This window comes from Heloderma suspectum, chromosome 1 (genome assembly GCF_057233095.1).
Source record: "Heloderma suspectum isolate Gila_16-S chromosome 1, 16-S_ref, whole genome shotgun sequence".
In the NCBI taxonomy this organism is placed as follows: domain Eukaryota; kingdom Metazoa; phylum Chordata; class Lepidosauria; order Squamata; family Helodermatidae; genus Heloderma; species Heloderma suspectum.
The window spans coordinates 340,166,985-340,186,057 of NC_139458.1; the positions used below are offsets into that span (position 1 = coordinate 340,166,985).

At 43.1% G+C, this 19,073-nt stretch overlaps 1 pseudogene; it reads right to left on the reverse strand.

Moving 5' to 3' along the window:
* Nucleotides 1-843: 843 nt before the first annotated feature.
* Nucleotides 844-6,248, reverse strand: LOC146359582 (cytochrome P450 3A19-like; annotated as a pseudogene).
* Between the last annotated feature and the right edge of the window lie 12,825 nt (nt 6,249-19,073).

Consider the following 19,073-nt stretch of genomic DNA (forward strand, 5'->3'; position numbering starts at 1 on the left):
GTGCAGGATTGCAGCCATGGTAGCTTAACAGCAAGATAAAATGTCCATGTACCATATTGTTTACCCTTCTGTGCAGAAGTTAGGTTGCGCCAATGGCCCTAAATTACCCCTAGATGTGTAGTCAAAGCACTTTACAGCAAACTATGAGGTAAAAGAATAAGGAATCATCTGTCTGCTCCACCTCATGCCCACCATCCATTTTCAGCATATATGATGCATGTGTTTCTAAAACTACAGCTCTTCTCACATGTTGACAAGCAATCTGGCTGCGAGACAGATCAATCAGATGTCTTTGTTTTGCAGCCAGCTGTCATGTGCTCTGAATTTGCTACAGGGTTGGGAGGAATTTGGGGGTTATGTTAATCAGCCCTCTGTGTCTTTGCAACATGCAGTCAGTGGATGAGTTAAAGCAGAACAGAGCCATATTATTATTATTATTATTATTATTATTATTATTATTATTATTATTTATTACATTTCTATACCGCCCCATAGCCAAAGCTCTCTGGGCGGTTTACAAAAGTTAAAACTTTAAAATACAATATACAGAGTTTAAAATCCATTTACATAAAAGCACACAGACGATATACACAAACAACATATACCTAGAAACAACTTTCAATAGGCAGTCATAACTAGACACATCCAGGACCGATGATAACTGTGAAGCTCTTCTGATCAAAGCTACAACTTCCTCCATTCGCTTCTGTTTGCTGAAGTCAATAGTGCTATGGGATGAGCACAGGAGCATTCCCGTCTTCAGTTCTGTTCACTCAAGCTGCCGGTCCCATATGATATAGCGTGGAGGGAGGGAAGCAGCAGCAGCCTCTGTTTCCAATTTCTTTACTCCTCAGGACCAGCAATGGCTCTGGAGACCAGCTTCAGCTGGATGGGCTTTTTGGGTTGCAGGAAGCCCTTGGTATCCAGTTCCATGGGGATCAGCATTTCTCTGCAGACTTGGAAGGAAAATTTCTGCAGCATGTCCACCACAGCCACTTTCATGACCAGGAGAGCAAAGCGCATCCCAATGCAGTTCCTGGGACCTGCTCCGAAGGGCAGGAAGACGTACAGGTCAATACTTTCCTTGTTCTCTTTACGGAACCTCTCGGGCCTGAACTCTTCTGGTTCTGGCCAATGTTCCGGGTCACGGTGCAGGACAAAAGCAGGGATCATGGTCACGACTCCCTTTGGGATCATCAGTCCATTAATCTCCACAGGTTTTTTTGCAAATCCTTTCAAGCCGTCCTCCTGGAGGGTAGAGCCTGAGGGTTTCATTCACCACCATGTCAAGATACTCCATCTGAAGAACTGCATCATAGGTGGGAGAGGCCTGATTGGGAAGTGCCTCATCTATCTCCTCCTGCAGCCTCTGCTGAACATCTGGGTGTGTGGCCAGGCAGTAAGACAGGAAGCTGAAGCACTACGGGTGGTCTCATAACCAGCAAAAACAAAGATAATGGCCTGTGACAAAATCTCTTTGTCAGTCAGAGCTTTATAAGAATTTGGGTCATCAGAGGTGTCACTTTTACAATCAAATGTACTGTCTAACCAATGTAGCTTTTACATTCTGATTACAGGAGCAGAAAATGAATAGACTAAATGTGCAAAGATTACTTGTGAAAATGGCATTAAAGAATGTACCGTCAGAAGAATTGATTTATTTCTAATGGCGCTACATCCCCTGAATCTAGTTCCTCTGTTTGCTATGTTTGCTGTGGAGTTGTATTCATTACTTGTAAACAAAATTAAAAAGAAACACTCCTATGATATTCCCACCATATAAAGGACATCAGTTCAGATTTATTTCTACACAGTTTAGGCACCCTTGTGCTACTTATTGCTTGATGAAACAGTACTTCACATGGTAATAAGCAGCATGACTGACATCTAATGTGTACTTTGTTCACTTTCATATTTTCCCTACAGAGGATGTTTGGTGACATGAGTTATTTGGATGATGGTCCATCAAAAGATAAGCCAGCCAATATTTCCTCTTTCTGAGGGGCCATAGCTCATTGGTAGAGAACATGCTTTGCATGTAGAAGGTCCCAGGATTGATCTCCAGCATCCCCATGCTGGAAAAACTCCTGCCTGAAACCCTGGAGAGCTGCTGCCAGTCAATGTCAACAGTAATGGACTAGATGGACCCAGGGTCTGACTCTGGATAAGGAAATTCATGTTCCTATGAATTTCACAAGTTCCAGTGTTAGATTACAAAAATGCATGACCCAAACAGGCATATGGTCATTATAATCCAAAAGTATCAATATAGCTTTTTCTTTTGTGGGATGTTGCAAAGGAGGTGCTCTCGGTACAATATTCTGAAAAGCCTCTTTCTTTTTTTTCTTTTTAGCATGGAATTTTATTTTGAAATAAAGTTTTAATAATACAGGTAACAAAAACGAAGACCACACAGAACAATACAAACAAGATACCTAACCATGGGGGAAAGGAAACTTGGAGCATCTCTACACCAGCCTAAAATCCCACATTTAAAAGGGAGCTTTCTGCTTCCATTTTAAATGCAGGATCACAACGGACTCCCTTTAAATGCATTTCCTTTTCCCCCTCACCTTTCCCGCTCCTTCTCCCCCTTATCTGAGCCTTCCATATGTTTCATTGGTCCAGCTCCTCTTATTGCAGCTTTTCCTTTTTCATCGAGGGAACTCAAGCAGAACGCAAGTGTTGTAATCTGATACCTCATTATCACCAATCTATTTAAGAACAGAATAAAGGTCATTTAGTGCAGGAGACGCCCTGGAGGGTCACGGCGTCAGCTAAAGCCTGCACACTTCCGTGAGTGAGCAATATCAACAGCAGGGTGAAAGCTCTGTGTGAAGAAGCCCTTGCTGATTACAATCCTTAGTACAGGGGTGTTGAACCCCTTTCAGCTTGAGAGCCAAATTCAATTTCGAAGAAGTCCTCAGGGCAGCATTCCTGTGGTGGGTGGGGCTGAAGGCAAAGGGGGTGGAGCCAGAATTTCAAGAATACCCCATATACCATCATGTTTTAGTGTGAATCTCTTACTGCCAGTAAGTATGCTTGGGAGAGACATCTCAACCTTTTAGGATGTGGAAAGAACAGAAAAGCCAGGAAACCATCAAATGATTGACAGTGGGGGGAAGGAGATGGGACCAGAAAAAGGGGATATGACCATCAGGGGAACTCTGATTCAGGGGCTCCAGGCAGGCTGGATTTGTCCCATGAGCTGGAGGTTTAACACCCTTGCCTTACTATATCATGGGTAAGCTTGTAGGATAATTAAGATAAAAATTCAGGCACATTTTACTCTAAAAGGAAAATCTAAGGATAGATTCTGGATGTGCAAGTTATATAGCTGACTCAGAAAAATAGATGCATCTCTATATGTCTGGAATGTGAAAAGAAGTATGAAGAACATCTACATCAGCTTAGGCTGGTATACCAACGACGCCCTTATCTGGACAGAGATAGCCTAGCCACAGTTATCCATGCTCTGATAACTTCTCGTCTGGTTTACTGCAATGCGTTATACGTGGGGCTGCCTTTGAAAACGGTCCGGAAACTTCAGCTGATCCAAAATAGGGCAGCAAGATTGTTAACAGGGACTGGCCAGCGAGCTCATATTACGCCAGTACTTTTTCAGCTGCACTGGCTGCCAGTCCATTTCAGGGCCCGATTCAAAGTGCTGGTGTTAACATTCAAAGTCTTTAACGGCTTGGGGCCAGGTTACCTGAAGGATTGCCTCCTCCCATATGTGCCTGCCCGGACCTTAAGATCATCCTCAGCAGCCCTTCTCCGTGAGCCCCTGCCAAAGGAAGTGAGGCGGGTGGCTACTAGGAGGAGGCCAGGAGGGCTTTTTCTGCTGTGGCACCCCGGCTCTGGAATGAGCTCCCTAGTGAAATTCGCCTGGCATCTACATAGTATTCCTGTCGGCGCCAAGTGAAGACCTTTTTATTTTCCCAGGCATTTTAGCATTTTAGCTTTCTAGACTTTTAGCTTTGCTGTTTTAAATCTGTATTTTAAATTCCTGCACTGCTGCTAAGTTTTATTGTGGTTGTATTGTTATATTGTGGTTTTAATGTTCTATACATTTTAAATTGTTTTATTGTGTGCTGTTGCATTTTAATTTTTGTGAACTGCCCAGAGAGCTTCAGCTATTGGGTGGTATAGAAATGAAACAAACAAACAAACAAACAAACAAGGTGTTATGGATTTCGTCTTTGCAGAGTGTTTTCAATCTATAGTTTCAGTATTAAGGGTGCAATCCACTAGACAGAGGCTAGATGGCCATAGGATTTTTCATTTTCCAGGAATAGAGCTCGGAGCCAGCACTCCAAGGTTGGTTCCCAGAAAATCTCCTCCCCGCCCCTTCCCCTGCCCCATTGTAGGAGGTGCAGTTCGTCCCCAGCTCCATGCTCAGAAGAGCAGTGAGGAGCATGGGAAAAGGGGGCATTCCTGGGGGCAGGGAGGGGAGGGGACAGCAGAAGCACCGGTATGATGCTTCCTATGCACCAACCGGACTCCCCCACTGCTCCGAGCTGCCCCAGCTAGACAGCCAAAATCGACCATCTAACCACAAACGCAGGGTGGCCAGAGCATGGAGGAGAAGTTCCCCTCTGTACTCCGCCCGCCCTACATTGGATAGTTGGTTGCCTCCGAGTTCGGAGCTGGCCGACTATCCCCATTGGATTGCACCCTTAGAAAACTTTTGGCTGCCAGTTAACTACCTATAGCTGATCAATATACTTCAAACAAAGCATACACCAAAAATTGTTTTAGGTGGATTCAATTTTGGTTTTGTATCAACAAACACTAACTAAAAAGGAAAAACGTTTTTGATCCATTTTTCATTTTTATTAGAAATATATTTGTAACATCACATTATAGTATAACTTGCATAAAACAACATTAAAACACTCCTTGTTAAACAGAGCTTTGCTACAGATTCTTAGATCTTAATAGCTTAACAGGAAATAGAATTTCTTAAACATTCTTAAACATGTTCTTAGATTTCTAGTCCTAATATCTTATAAAGGAGAGATCTCACTCTTAAGTACCAAGTTCCCTATTCAATACTGAACAGGATATTCAGGTATACAGGACTGGTGAACTAATAAGAAGCTCCTTCATTCTAAAATCAGCAAATATTTATATTTTTTTGTGTAGAAATTACTTCATAGCTAATATTATCCACTGCCCCATAAATTAGGGCTCACAGCCTTAAGTATCTCATTGTGATTAAACATTCAAACATACAAAAACTAGAACATACAAAAAGGACTTATGGGTACACCTTTCAGACTAGATACAATCAAATTTGAATTATACTTTTGAGAAGAAAACTCATTATTTAAAAAATGCCAATTAAACCTCAAGCTATAATTTTTTCTAGACATTGGTATATCAAGCTTTCTGATGTGTAGACTTTACACAATATTTTTTTGTAAATTGATCAGCAAAAACTGTACGTACACTTTTGATCTGGAATAAAACAGGCTCATATTTTTTCATTACTCAAATAACTTTTTGGCCCAAGTGATAGGGCTTTAACTCAGCATTTTCTCTTTGGATACCATCAAGGTCACCTTGACCATTATTTTTATGCCAATTACCCAGAATTCATTGTGAATCCATGTACTTGTGTCTCTTTTTTGTCTTCTCTTTAATACAATTACTACTTATTTACATTTTTAAAATTCTTCATGATTCATCATTAACATCTGATATTTGCATTTCAGAATAAGACACCCTATATCATTTTAAGAAAGGCGGGTTAGCATTTTCTCAATAGACTTCCCAGGAAGTCTAATAAAGCAAAATCAGCTGTTTCCTAAAAATCCATGACAAAGGGAGATAACACTAACAATACAACACCACTATGAGCCACCCTCAAAGAGAAATCCCCTCTGTACATAGGAGATAAAACTGTAAGAGGGGATAGGAAAGGTTCCTCCTGTGCAAGCACTGGGTCATTACTGACCCCTAGAGGGACGCCGCTTGCGCTGGCGTTTTCACGGCAAACTGTAGCAGGGTGGTTTGCCATTGCCTTCCCCAGTCGTGACTACCTTTCCCCCAGCAAGCTGGATACTCATTTTACCGACCTCGGAAGGATGGAAGGCTGAGTCGACCTGTGCCAGCTACCTGGGACCCAGCTTCCGCTGGGATCGAACTCAGGTCGTGTGGGGAGAGTTTTGGTTGCAATACTGCCACCTACCACTCTGCGCCACATGAGGCTTAAGAGGGGATAGCTTCATGTGAAGTCTCATTCCTAAGCAATGTGAAAGGAATATAGAACTCAGCCATTTTAAAGACATTGTATACTTTAAATTCCTCAAAATCACTTACAGAACTTGAATGAAAATTGTCTTAAGTAATTTACTCTGAACCTATTTTTCTGTGCATTCATGATCTACCTTTGCAGTGTGAGGAGGAGAAGTCTTTCTTTTAATATGAGGGAGTTTCCTTTTGAGTGTGGAAAAAAAGCACTCTGCTCTTTTAATCCCACTCATCTTGTAGGTTCTTAGCCAACACCCAGTGCCTCGCCCCATGCAATTTTGACAGCAAAGATATTGTTGTGCTCAGTCACCTAAACAAAAAGATCCCTCATCTCTGTATATATTGCACATGACAGCAGCTTCCACTCAACAGCTGGGGATAGCCATGATCAGTACTGTGTGATGGAGGAAAGGAAATATTAATATCTGCTTAGGCGGACCACCGTCTCTCAGCCTGTGCTCCCTCCTCCCATTTGCAATACAGAGATAATGGCAGTGACCTTCTTTATAGGGTTGCTCCAAAGACTGCTGAGCTAATATATATGAGGTGTTTTAAAAGCAATGGGTTGGGTCCAGACTTAGTCATACTTAGAGTAGACCCACTGAAATCAACGGGAGTTAAGTTAGTCACAGAATAGATGGAGGATGATTATATACTTATTCACGATAATAATCCTGATGAAACAGCAGCATTGTAACTTAATGTTAGGATAAGTCCTGCCCGTGAGAAAGAGATGGAGAGGTGTTTGTAACACAAATTAGCATTCTGCCTGGTGAAGGTTTTACATTCATATTATTAATCAAATTGAAGCAAGTACCACTTTTAGCCCCATATGTGAATATAACCTTGGGACTACTTGCTGTCCTAAAACAAGTCTCATTCTCCAGTCTATGGTCACAGTAGTTGCTTCTCTTTATCCTTCCTCTAATTCTTCTCAAATATGAATGTCCCTGTTCAAAAGGAGGCCTTACAAGCACTTGTTAGAGCAGTATTACTCCTTCATTTATCATATGTTTTATTAGTGTCCACTTGTAATCAATTGCTCCAAAACAATTTAAAGGAATGCATATACATTTGAAGGAATAATATAAATAGGTAGAATAAAAATTAAAGCAACCCATTACTTTATTTTAAATATTTAAAATTAATCTGAAAAGGAGTTATAATTAAACATATTTCAGAATATGTTTGAAAGGTCTTGTGGCGTCATTGTGGTATGAACCTTTGTAGGGTAGAATCTGCACCATTAAATGCATGAGTTGGCCTGAAAAAGAGATGGATACAATGTGGAAAATAAACAGTTTTACACACTGAGATTAAAAAGGAAAGCATACAAAAGTTACAACACAAGATCAAGTCAGAATGACGTTGTTCTACTTTCTAAAGCATAAGAATGCAGCAGAGTACTGAGTACAGGTGAATGCATGCTCAAATAAACGTATCTACTACTGCCTGAAAAGGATTTCATAGTCATTCCCTCACTTCTGGGAACTGTAAATATCTAAAGCAGACCTTAGACTCAAAGTGAGAATTCACAGCACCCTCACAAAACTACAATTCACAAGGTTCTTTGGAGAAAGCCATAATCGCTAAACGAATAGTTATCATGGCAGTGTAGATCCCCCTTAAGATCTAAGATGAAAACTTCACTGTGTAAAGCTGTTTATCTCCACTGTCAGGACTGAGACCAGGGCCCCTGCGGTTTCTGATTATTCTGATTCTGATGCAGAGCCAGAAGCATAACAGTTAGACCAGAGAGTGAGAGAGAAGTTGCCACCCAGTTGATGATAGGCAGCTACAGTAAAACCTGAAAGGCGTCTCAAGCCACTCTCTAACTCCACCCGCTTAGATCGACAACACGCCCTTGAGTCAACCAAGTCACACCCCTCCTCCTCCTTGGAAGGGACTAGGTTTCTGGGGGGGGGGGGTGGACTTGGCCTCAGCCACCTCGTTGGCAAGATCTTAGGAAGATTCTTCCCCAGCTCCTGGAGACTCTTGGGGAGTTTCCTTCCCCACTGGTCTAACTCTTCTAGTTCCAGCTCTGAAACAGAATCGGAATATCAGAAACCACAGGGGCCCTGGTTGCAATCCTGTCACCTACAAACTTTCCAGCCTATTTCATCCATCTAGTAAAGGTCTATCCCGCCTAAGAAAACTCCCACCATAACCAATTGCTCCGTTTTTCATTTTTCTTCTTTGATGCTTTAAACCAGGGGTGGGCAACATGTGACCATGGGCCACGTGCACACAAACCCAGCCACTGGTGTGGCCCTTGCCAATCCTGAATTGAACCCACTGTCAAAATTCATTGATGTAGCATTGGCAACCCCACCACCACCACCCAGCAGTTTGCCACCAAATTTCAAGGCCTTAAAAGGGACAAAAGGGCAGTAGAAGTGTGGCCTGCAGACGAGATGTCTAGGAGGTGGAAAGTGGTTCCCAGACCCCCCAAAGTTGCCCACCCCTGCTGTACACTAACACAGTTTCTCTCCTGGAGTTAATATGTCTTAAATATTTGTGACTTCCTGTTCAGTGTGATGGATGTTATCTTTGCCACATAAATATTTCTTTGAACTCTTGTTCGCAAGTGCACCTTAGGCAAATTGGTGGTTCTGAATAAAATGGGTGTAATGGCATCTAGAAAACAATCTGCCTCCATTATTAGTTGCTACCTTTAGCAGCCTGTGATAGTTTAACACTTGTATTTAACGTCTGCATCTTCAAAGCTCTTTACAGATAGTATGATTCAGAATACTATATTACAGCATACACAGTCACAACTGGTTAATGACTGTCTTGGTCTTATGCTCACAGAGCACATGATGTTTCCCAACAGCTATGCAATGAATTCCTGAAGATCCTTGGGTGACATTCTGAGCTCAGCAATGTAACACCTGCCTTCTGCCTTCATCTCCGCACTCCACACGAGCAGTTTCAATGCATGTCGGGGCATGTCTGGGTCTAGGTTTCACACCGATGTTCAGTCACCCGGTATGATCTGCACTGTACTGTGCCTCCAAGCTAGCGAGCTGGTGGTCTAGATTACACCAGATCTGCAGTGGTCTATATGCAATGTGATTGGAACCAGGGCCCAAGTGGATCTTATTGCTCCACACCTACAGCTTTTGCCTTCCCATCATTTTATTTTGTTGAAATAGCACTACTAGAAGGATATCCTACCTTTTACATCTGGATTGGGCTATTGTATATTAACTCTTTGTTTTGCTGGAGCTACATCTCCGGAACTCTGAAGGCACAATCCTATGCAGGTAATCATTCTGCCTGATCTTGTCTGATCTCAGAAGCTAAGCAGGGTCAGCCCTGGTTAGTACTTGGATGGGAGACCGACTGGGAAGCAGGCTTCCTGCATTGAGCAGGGGGTTGGACTCGATGGTAGGCTCCTTCCAACCCTATGATTCTACGATATGATTCTATGATAAGACCTACAACTCCCAGCATTCCCCAGCCAGGTGTTGTAGGACTTTTCCTGTCTAAACATCCAAAAGTTGTGCCCTTAAAGTATGAAATGTGTCAGGGAGCCATTGTCTATCAGGATACTCCAGCTCATATCCTGAAACATTTAGAGATGTCTCTCTCTGAGCCTTCACACTTCGAGCTCTGCTAGACGAAGCTTTTATTGTGCACTCATCATTTCTTGCTCACGGTTGTTTATGGGTGCTTCAGATGACACCATCACTGTCCAGTTTCACTTCTATTTTTTAAAAGCAATTTTGTGGGGGTTGGGGAAGGGTGGAACTGGGAAAATCCAGTATTGTTTGCCAAAGTGAAACAAAGCATGAATCCCCACCAGTGTAGTTGCGTTATTCCGCTATACCACAGTGCCACCTAGAAGTTATGTAGCAGAAAGCCAGGAAAGGAAAATAACTTCATGTAGACTCCAATCTTAATTCTGCAATGAAACCAGAAATAGAAACAGTGGGTTAAACTGCCTAGTCTAGAAAAGCTCTTAACGTGTTTACTACAGGAAACAGCAGTCTAACCTTAGCATTCTAACCTTTCCTTTAATTGACATTCTCCCGTGTTTTCTTTTTCTTCTTCTTCTACTTATATTTTTCTCAAGTTTAAAAGAAAATTAAGTAGATACAAAGTGAAGGATACTAAGGGTCTACTTATGATGAATTTCATCCTGTTGTAGCTTCCACAAAATGGGTGACTTTGGCTTTTTTGACATGTTTGTGACATCGGGTTGTAATAACCAGTTGGGAAACTATGCCTGGTAATTGAGAAGTAGGGCAAGAGGGTGGGGTTCTTGCACACAATTAGAAGGCTTCTCAAACACCAGTGCCGTTCTGCCGTGGGAAAGAGTCATGTAACTTTGATTTCCATGCTGGAATGGTTCCCTAGCAAGTGTCCTCCAGCGATTTCAGGAGAACAGCTTCTTGGTACACAGTGCAAAGGCGTTGCTTATTGGAAGCCTGCTCCAGTGAGGTCGTGTGGCTTCATCCAGCCCTACCTTAAGGGAAGGGCACAAAACAAGTTTCAACGGAGACTTGAAATTGTCATCACTTATTAAGAGAAGTTTTCTGCTGATTCAGCTTTCCAATGTGTACAGTATTATTATTTTTCTAAACCCCTTTAAAACAATGAGCAGGGGGGGAAAGGGCTTCTTCCAAGTTTAGACATTTTCACAGGCAAATGTTAAATTCTGAAATATGTGTACATGTAAAGTTTTCATCAATGGAAAATTACACCGTTTCTAGTATTTAAAGATACCTACAATGTACTGCACTACCCATACTGCACAACTTGGGCCAAATTTTCCCTTTGGACACCTGCCCCTCAACCATTAATCCCAATCAGCTGCCATGTTTCTGTTCTGCACATCCACCCTCCTTTTCATCTCACTCTGCTGCCACTCCTGTTTTTCCCTTTCTTTCTTTCTCTTCCTTCTCTTGTCATCATCTTGCTACTGATGCCACTTAAGAGCCAAAGTAGCCTTGGACTTTAGGAGTTAGGCCCTGAAGCCGACCAGGTCTGTTTCCGAGATGTGACTGAGAGCAGGGATTGTTGAAGACAGATGAGTCTGCCATATTGGTCTCCAGTGCCATCTCTGCACACACACCCCTCCATCACATTTGCCAGAAATAAACTGAAGTGGAAGTTGTCAAGTTAGAAGAGGGAGAATGAAGGAGGCAGTGATGTCAAGGAAAGGTGATAAGCCAGGGGGAGAGGAGTTCCATGCTAGCATCTTCTTATTCTGTCTGCACTCCTCATGCATCAGTTCTTGACTGCTCCCTCATTCTTGTCACCTATGTCTGTTATAGATTACAAACTACAAAGGTGAACCCACAGTTATCTCAAAATGAAGGATGTTACAAGTTTTCTAATCAAACCAAGGGCCCATCTACATGGTACTGCTTTCACCCCCCACCCCATCGCAACTGCGCAGCATTTTTGCTTCAGAGTGAAGCTGAAATAGTAGCTTTCACAGTAGTTTCTGGTGGTATACACTCGCGGTTTACTGCAGGCTTCCCTAACAGACTCCACCGTGCCCTTTTTTTGCCATTATTCTTTACTGTGCAGCTGTGCAGTCCCGTAACTGTGGGGGTGCAACACTTCAGTGGCTGTTTTGTATTTTAGGGGTTCCGTTGTGTCTGTCTGTCCCTCGTTAGGTAAAAAGTAGGTGTTCTGTGCTCCTTCATTTCCACGCCATCTCTTGGTCAGTTCCCCAGCCTGAGACTCTCGCGATGGTTCACACTCACAAGCGTGAGTGGTAGGTACCTACCCGTCACTCCAAAATGGTGGCTGGAGCTAAGTTGGTCCTCCCCTAAGACCCCCCCCCCCCGACCCTTGGGCACTGAGTCCAAAAGCAACCATTGTGAAGATACAAAGCTGCAAAAATGTGCAAAAGTCTGATTAAACAGATGAAAACACCTCTCTTTGCCTCTGTAACTGTGCAGCTGCAAAAGGATGAGGAGAGTAAAGGGGCTTCACAGAGCGATGCAAGCGCTACGCATGCCTACAACATGCTCACAGCAAAATGCAAAGCCAGTTTGGGGAAGGGACAGACAGCTCCCAACTGCTGGAAACCTGCAGCAAATGAAAAATATCGCAGCAAAACACCTCCTTGGAAATCCACATTTTCCAGGAGAAAACCACAGATGGCTGTGACATGGTGACTGCGTTGTCTCATAGATCATATAACTCATAGAATCATAGGGTTGGAAGGGGCCTACAAGACTATTGAGTCCAACCCGCTGCTCAAAGCAGGAAGCCTGATTCCCAGGAAGAATCCCATCCAAATACTAACCAGGGCTGACCCTGCTTAGCTTCCGAGATCAGACAAGATCGGGCGCATCCAGCCCTAATCAAAAGGACCTCAACTTGCACCCGCCCTGGACTAAAAGGCTCATGTAGATGGCCCTAGTCTTTTTAGTGGAGTGACAAGAAGTCACACTGTTACAAATGCTTTATGTTTACATCATGCTCTCTGTCTTTGGAATACACCGAATCCCCCCACCCCCGAAAAAAGCCGTTCGCATGGTATGAGTACAGAATGTTTGTGTTTCATTTGGCTCAGGTTTTAGATGAATAAGAGCCACGCCTGAGGAGTGTCTGTGGGAGCGTCGACATGCAAGCCTAGGCATATGTATCATGCTGCTTTGGTTTTCAGCTGCTCACATTAAAAACCCTATCTGTATTTGCAGCCTTTTCCCTTGTTAATGTTTTATTATTACAAATGCAAAAGCACTCTTGGCTCCTTTGTTATTTATTTTCTATCTATTACAGACTCCTTCAGGAATTCAAGTTTGGTTGAGACACTTTCATCTTTTGTTATCTTTCTCAGTTTTGTACAATCTTAACTTCTTTGAAGACTCATAGATAAAGAACTGTCTTGTCAGGCCTGATATTAATTTAGACAAAGTCGCTCGGGACCCACCCAAATCCACCACAGAGATTGTTGTAAGAATAAATGGGGTGAGCATGGTGCACACCAGAACCTTCTATAAAACTTGTGTGTGTACAGAATATATGAACCTGGGAACTTCTGTCGTTGGCCACAGTGAACTTCCAAGTGTATAAGCCCAGTGTGCGTAAGCTAATCAGCACCTCCAATGGCGCTGAGATGATCTCTCCTCACAGGCAGAGGTTACCACAGGGAGCCAGTCACCACAGGTGATGCAGAGGTGGAAGGTGGTGCTGGAAGGAAACCCTCACCCCTCAAGGCCAACCCAGTCTAAATACTGCTGTCACAACAGTCTGTGAGGCAGAGGTGAGATGACTTGGGTAGGGGAAGAAACAAGGAACTGGGGACTCCTTTGTAGTGGTCACTTCCCTTATCACCAGGCTTGGGAGCGATGGGCATGCCAGGTCTGGAGAGCCAGGACTGCCACACCGTTGTCTCAAGTCATGGAAATGGAGGCAATGTGAATGAAGAAGAGGCCATGTGACCATGGAGTTTGAAGGAATGAGGGCAGAGGGCTGAGTCTGCATATATAATATCATAATATGTCATGCTGGCCTCAGAAGGGATGTCTTTCTCTCCTGTCATTCTCAAAAGGCAGCGCCTTAGTAGTTGTCAGGTTGTTGCATCACCTTATAATAGGCAACCTTACTCTCTACTATTTCTTTTGTTTGCAGGCCCGAAGACCTGAGATGAGAGTAAGAGCTTTCCAATCCCACATCCTCAATCAAATATCCAGACACATTTCATCCTTGGCTGGAGATACCTGCAAAACCCCATCCAGCTACAAGTCTGACTATGATATCCCACCAGTGTACAATGATGGCCAGAGATTACCTTACTTCGGGGCTATCATCCTGTTGCTCACCTTGTATCTTGCCTTGACTTGGACTCCAATATTGGGGTCGGTCAGAGTGATGAAACCTGGGCAACCGCTCATTCGCTTGTTTTGGATTCTTTTCAGTTTATGGATTTCAAGGATGTGGACAGAGCATCCAGAGGAGTGAGGGTGACCATCTCACTGTACTTTTTCCCTTCTTGCTGATTAAATCAGCTAAGGTGGGACTGATGCCACGGCTAAGGGAAGTGATCGATGGCTCTTTGCAGGAGGGGGTTGTTCTCATTTGCTTAAAAGAGGAGGTACTAAGATGTCTATTAAAGACAACTTCCTTGACCCAGAAGATCTGTCTAACTATGGGCCAGTCTCAAATGTACTATTCTTCGCTAAGGTGATTGAGAAGATAGTAGCATCTGGATGAAACTGATTATCTAGACATTTCAACTGGGCTTTCAACTGGGCTGGGATATAGAACTGAGACTGCTTTGGTCATCTTGGTGGATGATCTATGCTGGGAGCTGGATGTGGGGAACACAACCCTATTAGTTCTTTTGGACTTCTCGGTGGCTTTTGATACCATCAACCATTGTATCCTTCTGGACCACCTGGCAAGGTTGAGCCTACAGGGTGCTGTGTTGCAGTGGTTCTGGCTCTTTCTGTCAGGCCATGTACAGAAGTTGGTGCTGAGGGATTACTGTTCGACTCCACTGCCATTGGCCTGGAAATATAGGGTTCTATATTGTCCCCTATGTTGTTTAATATTTACATGTAATCACTGGGAGAGGTCATTTGGAGCTTTGCAGTAAGGTTCCACCAATATGCTGAAGATACCCAGTTCTGTTGCTCTTTTTCACCTAACACCAAGGAGGCTTTTGAAACCCTTGAATGTTGCCTGGATTCAATAATGGGCTAGATGAGAGTGGAAAAGCTGAGGCTAAAACCAGACAAGAAGGAGGTGTTGGTCAGTAGAAAGCCTGATTCAGGGATTGGGATTCAACCTGTTCTGGAAGGGATTGTGCTTCCCCTGAATCAGGTTCACCACTTGGGAGTGCTCCTTGATCCTATGCTGTCCCTGGTCTTCAGGTGACGTGGCAATGAGTACATCTGCACAATTGCCCTGCTGTGCCAGCTGCAACACTTCCTGAGTCAGTCTGACTTGGCAACAGGTATCCATGCCTTGGTTCCATCACATTTAGACTGTTGCAATGCACTCTATGTGGAACTCCCCTGAAGAGTGTCTGGAAGCTTCAATTGGTGCAAAATGCGGCAACTAGGTTGCTAACTGATGCATGGTTTCCGGACCATATTACACCTGCCCTGACAGACTGGCCCTGGTTGACAATTGCTTTCCAGAGGCAATTCAAGGAGTTGGTTTTAACCTCCAAACCCTGAAACAGCTTAGGCTCTGGCTATCTAAGAGTTCGCCTGTTTTGCTATGAACCTGCCTGAGTATTAAGATCTGCAGGAGAAGCCCTTATGAGGGCACCATTACCTGTAGAGGCCATTTGTCGGGCAGACATGAAAGGGCTTTCTCCTGTGTTGCCCCTAAACTACAGAATGCACTCCCTCAAGAACTATGATAAGTCCCCATTCTCTTGGCCTTTAGAAAAGTTGTAAAAGTGTATCATTTCAATTTGGCTTTTCAAAATACATCATTTAAGTGTTTTTACTGCTTCAAAGTTCTTGGCTTTATAGTTTTTAAAGTTTTATTATTTAAAGTGTTGTACATAGCCTTGATGGCTTTTTAGCAGATAAGGCACTATACAAATGTCAATAATAAATAAATATTTCCCCCCCTTTTAGCAATTATTTCATTAGATGTTTGTGATGAATGTCAGAAAGGCTGAGAGAGAACACAAAACTCTGGACATTTCTGGAAGGGACCCCTGCAGAAAGCCCTTTTGAGTATCAACCTCATCTCAGCAAACAGGGATTGAGGTGGACTTGGTTGAAATACCTCATCCCACCCACTTTTTATCCACTAGTGGACAAGACTATTGCTCCATGGATGAGACTACCCTCTGGCAAGAGACAGATAAAATCCCTACCAGTATTTAGTAACTGGACCCTACAACCTGCAAGTATTTACTATAGGTACAAGGAGGCAGCAAGACCCTAAAGTCAGGGTGTGTAGAGAAAAAAAAAAAAAGCCTGCCTTCTTAGAACCCTCCTTGAAACAAGATTCCACATCCCATGCTTTTTAAACCATAAGGGCACAAATTCTCAACTTGACCAAGGACACCTCTCTGATGTATGTGTACTGTCTGTCCCCTTAGGAACAGTCGAGGCCACCCCACCCCACCTGTCTGTCATCCCTTAGGAGAAACCCTGAGGCATGCCTATGTTTTAGAGCACTGCTGGGGAACTTTATAGTATCCTAATACACTATTGTCGGTTTGGTTTGGGTTTAAATTACCTTCAGGGGTCCCTTACAGCCCAGTGTTTCCGCTTGCAAAGAGATTCAGGATCCCTTTGAACGCTGTAATTCTTCATTCTCAGAGCCAAAACAAACATTACTTTACATCCGTGTCTAGCAGCTACATTTGTTTTTCATTTTTTCTTCTAGATTGCATGCAGGAGGCTCGATCAGGATTGGGACCATAGTACGAAGGGTAGGGGATTGCCCCCCATGCCTAGCCCAGAGTAAAATGAAAAGAGACATAGCTGCTAGAAACGGATTTGTTCGATCTTTGGAAATCAGAATTTACGTGGGATGCTTGCCTCTGTGTGTGAGAAAGAGGGGCAGGGGAAGGGAGAGGGAGAGGGAGAAAGAAGGCATCTGTGGGTAGTGATACAGAGTGAGATTGAAAGAGTTTGTGTTAATAAGTTTTCACAATAACTTATTGTGAAATAAGTTACTGTTGGTGCTGAAATGGAGTTGTTTAGTTTGTTAGGGCCAGGTCTGCCCCTCCTGTGAGGCAGGGTGAATCCCTCACTTCAGCGTCAGATTGGGAAGCATGGCGGATCCTGCGTGCCCACCACCGAGAGTCCCGATGCCACTGCCACCCTATGCCTCTCAAAGTGAGACCTAGGTTGGGCAGGGCTCTGGAAAGCCTCGCTGGCCACTCAAATACTACACCAGGTAAATAGCAGTGGGAGGTCTTGTGCCAGCCTGGTTGAGACTCAGACTCCACCATTGCCTTGTACTCAGTCTTTGGAGCAGGTTACTTATCCTTGGTGACTAGCCATGCCCCCCATGGCAGCCATTTTGTAGTGGTGCCCAGGACCATTTCTCAAATTGCCAAATGTGCCCCAAAAGGTTGCCTACTCCTGGGGTGGGTTGTGTGTGTCTTGTCTTGAAACTGGAAGACTCACAGGTAACTAAATACTGTACTAAAAGTGATTAAGGAATTCCTGTATTCAGTTCTTTGGCTTCACAAGGTGTACTAAATGCCCTTCTGAAAGTTAAAAACCCAAAGTGATGCCAATTTTGGCCCTACGATTTCTGTAAGTAGAGCTATCAGTGTAGGTGCTCTGAAGAAATGCCTCTTAATATCTGACAAAAAACCATTGATAGCCAAAGCCATGTTTGCTTTCTACAAGGAGTTTATGATGTGGGGAACCAGTCGAAAATGAGAACTCCCACCTGCAATCTGAAGTGGTATAGTCTAGAGAGGTTGTGCTATGTAATACTTCTGATGGTGTATCTTGATGACCCCAATAAAACTCTTAGGTGGGTGCCAATGGATTACTGGTTTTGCAAGGACATGCTATTTCCAATTAAGGGAGCCAGACAAAATGGATTCAGACTCTGCATTTTTGATCAAACAAAATTCCAAAGCACTTATGAGTCATTTCATGGACTTCAAGAGTAACATTTCCCACATGCTAAAGTAGTTTTGTTGATTGTTAAGCATTTTTATACCAATCCTACACATTCTTTTAACCATACAATGGCAGACAGCAAGGTTTTATTAACTGACTTTAATTATACAACATCATATTTAATATGCAGTTAAGAACTACACAAAATTATGTCATAACAGCATGGCTGGTTGGAGTTAAAACTACTACCATTACTACTATTGATTTGACACTTAGCTAGCACCTTGGACATTATACAGAACAGATACATCACACAGTTCCTGCCATACAATCTAAGGCTACAATTCTATGCACTTTTATTTGGGAGTAACCATTGCATTGTCCTCTAAGATAGTCAAGGTAAATGACAAAAGAAAGGAATTAATGTAGCAACATTAGTATAGTATAACAGCATGGCTGGGTTGGAACTGACTAGAATTAGTCAGTTACTAACTGACCCTTTTGTTGCGGTCCAGTTTCCTAATTCTCTACACTACACTCTACACACTAGGCTTCCTTTGTACAGCATCTGTGTCCCTTCAGTTTTACGATGAAGAAGGATTGTGCTGCTTCTTAACACTCGCTGTACATAAAGGGACAAACAAATCAATTACAAAACAATTGCCTCTGTGGAAACACCATAATGAAGATTTGGGGCAATGATATAGTTTTCTTTCTTTCAGGCATTGACAGCTAGGAAAGGCTATGAGTTTAGTACATGTCAAGCAAACTGGCAAAACTAAGAGATATGAATACAAAAGCACAGTAGGGATTTCAGCAAACTGTCACCTTTTATAACTTTGCCTCCAGTTTGATAGTCTGCAGCTCTGAGAACATCTTATGAGAGATAGCTGTTCATTATAAACTGTTTGGGGGATGAAAGGGTGCTGTTTTGAAAATGTGCATGCATATGTGGATAGATATACAGGTATAAATATAGGTAGTTACTCTGTATTTCCATTCAAAAGAATAGAAATAGGGTTACTTCTAGTATTATATTTTCCCAATCATGGTAGGAACATATAAACTGCCTTACACTAGACTATTTGTCCACCCAGCCCAATATTGTCTATTCTGTCTGGCAGCAGATCTTCAGGCTCTAAGAGATCTTTAATATCACCTGCTACTACCTGGTTTAAATTGGAGGTGCCATGGATTGAAGGAGCTTTTCCATTCATGGAAGGGTGAGTCTGAATCCAACCCACTGTTCCGAAACAGCAGAATTCAGAGACGCCACAAGACCTTGTG